This window comes from Oncorhynchus nerka, unplaced genomic scaffold (assembly GCF_034236695.1).
Source record: "Oncorhynchus nerka isolate Pitt River unplaced genomic scaffold, Oner_Uvic_2.0 unplaced_scaffold_1006, whole genome shotgun sequence".
NCBI classification, from domain to species: Eukaryota; Metazoa; Chordata; class Actinopteri; order Salmoniformes; family Salmonidae; genus Oncorhynchus; species Oncorhynchus nerka.
This window is the reverse complement of record NW_027040294.1, coordinates 32,501-35,000: the sequence shown is the minus strand read 5'-3', so window position 1 is coordinate 35,000 and position 2,500 is coordinate 32,501. Positions and strand designations below refer to the sequence as shown.

General features: G+C 46.4%; 1 protein-coding gene across 1 annotated transcript in view; it reads right to left on the bottom strand.

Annotated features, from left to right (window-relative positions):
• The window catches only part of LOC135570274 (glutamate receptor-interacting protein 1-like), a 29,405-nt gene that overhangs the window by 2,961 nt on the left and 23,944 nt on the right, over positions 1–2,500 (bottom strand). The gene's annotated exons all lie outside the window — the stretch shown is intronic.

Sequence of the window (2,500 nt, the reverse complement as noted above, 5' to 3'; positions counted from 1 at the left end):
TCTGTTTGTACTATGTCATGTGTGATGGTCTTTGACCCCAGTGAGTGCTCTGTTTGTACTATGTCATGTGTGACGGTCTTTGACCCCAGTGAGTGTTCTGTTTGTACTATGTCATGTGTGATGGTCTTTAACCCCAGTGAGTGCTCTGTTTGTACTATGTCATGTGTGATGGTCTTTGACCCCAGTGAGTGCTCTGTCTGTACTATGTCATGTGTGACGGTCTTTGACCCCAGTGAGTGCTCTGTGTGTACTATGTCATGTGTGACGGTCTTTGACTCCAGTGAGTGCTCTGTTTGTACTATGTCATGTGTGATGGTCTTTAACCCCAGTGAGTGCTCTGTTTGTACTATGTCATGTGTGATGGTCTTTGACCCCAGTGAGTGCTCTGTTTGTACTATGTCATGTGTGATGGTCTTTAACCACAGTGAGTGCTCTGTATGTACTATGTCATGTGTGATGGTCTTTGACCCCAGTGAGTGCTCTGTATGTACTATGTCATGTGTGATGGTCTTTGACCCCAGTGAGTGCTCTGTTTGTACTATGTCATGTGTGACGGTCTTTGACCCCAGTGAGTGCTCGGTTTGTACTATGTCATGTGTGATGGTCTTTGACCCCAGTGAGTGCTCTGTCTGTACTATGTCATGTGTGACGGTCTTTGACCCCAGTGAGTGCTCTGTGTGTACTATGTCATGTGTGACGGTTTTGACCCCAGTGAGTGCTCTGTTTGTACTATGTCATGTGTGATGGTCTTTGACCCCAGTGAGTGCTCTGTATGTACTATGTCATGTGTGACGGTCTTTGACCCCAGTGAGTGCTCTGTTTGTACTATGTCATTTGTGATGGTCTTTGACCGCAGTGAGTGCTCTGTTTGTACTATGTCATGTGTGACGGTCTTTGACCCCAGTGAGTGCTCTGTTTGTACTATGTCATGTGTGATGGTCTTTGACCCCAGTGAGTGCTCTGTTTGTACTATGTCATGTGTGACGGTCTTTGACCCCAGTGAGTGCTCTGTTTGTACTATGTCATGTGTGATGGTCTTTGACCCCAGTGAGTGCTCTGTTTGTACTATGTCATGTGTGATGGTCTTTAACCCCAGTGAGTGCTCTGTTTGTACTATGTCATGTGTGATGGTCTTTGACCCCAGTGAGTGCTCTGTTTGTACTATGTCATGTGTGACGGTCTTTGAACCCAGTGAGTGCTCTGTTTGTACTATGTCATGTGTGACGGTCTTTGAACCCAGTGAGTGCTCTGTTTGTACTATGTCATGTGTGACGGTCTTTGAACCCAGTGAGTGCTCTGTTTGTACTATGTCATGTGTGACGGTCTTTGAACCCAGTGAGTGCTCTGTTTGTACTATGTCATGTGTGACGGTCTTTGAACCCAGTGAGTGCTCTGTTTGTACTATGTCATGTGTGATGGTCTTTGACCCCAGTGAGTGCTCTGTGTGTACTATGTCATGTGTGACGGTCTTTGACCCCAGTGAGTGCTCTGTTTGTACTATGTCATGTGTGATGGTCTTTGAACCCAGTGAGTGCTCTGTTTGTACTATGTCATGTGTGACGGTCTTTGACCCCAGTGAGTGCTCTGTTTGTACTATGTCATGTGTGATGGTCTTTGAACCCAGTGAGTGCTCTGTTTGTACTATGTCATGTGTGACGGTCTTTGAACCCAGTGAGTGCTCTGTTTGTACTATGTCATGTGTGACGGTCTTTGAACCCAGTGAGTGCTCTGTTTGTACTATGTCATGTGTGACGGTCTTTGAACCCAGTGAGTGCTCTGTTTGTACTATGTCATGTGTGACGGTCTTTGAACCCAGTGAGTGCTCTGTTTGTACTATGTCATGTGTGATGGTCTTTGACCCCAGTGAGTGCTCTGTTTGTACTATGTCATGTGTGACGGTCTTTGACCCCAGTGAGTGCTCTGTTTGTACTATGTCATGTGTGACGGTCTTTGAACCCAGTGAGTGCTCTGTTTGTACTATGTCATGTGTGACGGTCTTTGACCCCAGTGAGTGCTCTGTTTGTACTATGTCATGTGTGACGGTCTTTGACCCCAGTGAGTGCTCTGTTTGTACTATGTCATGTGTGATGGTCTTTGAACCCAGTGAGTGCTCTGTTTGTACTATGTCATGTGTGACGGTCTTTGAACCCAGTGAGTGCTCTGTTTGTACTATGTCATGTGTGACGGTCTTTGACCCCAGTGAGTGCTCTGTTTGTACTATGTCATGTGTGATGGTCTTTGACCCCAGTGAGTGCTCTGTTTGTACTATGTCATGTGTGATGGTCTTTGACCCCAGTGAGTGCTCTGTTTGTACTATGTCATGTGTGATGGTCTTTGACCCCAGTGAGTGCTCTGTGTGTACTATGTCATGTGTGACGGTCTTTGACCCCAGTGAGTGCTCTGTTTGTACTATGTCATGTGTGACGGTCTTTGACCCCAGTGAGTGCTCTGTTGTGTACTATGTCATGTGTGACGGTCTTTGACCCCAGTGAGTGCTCTG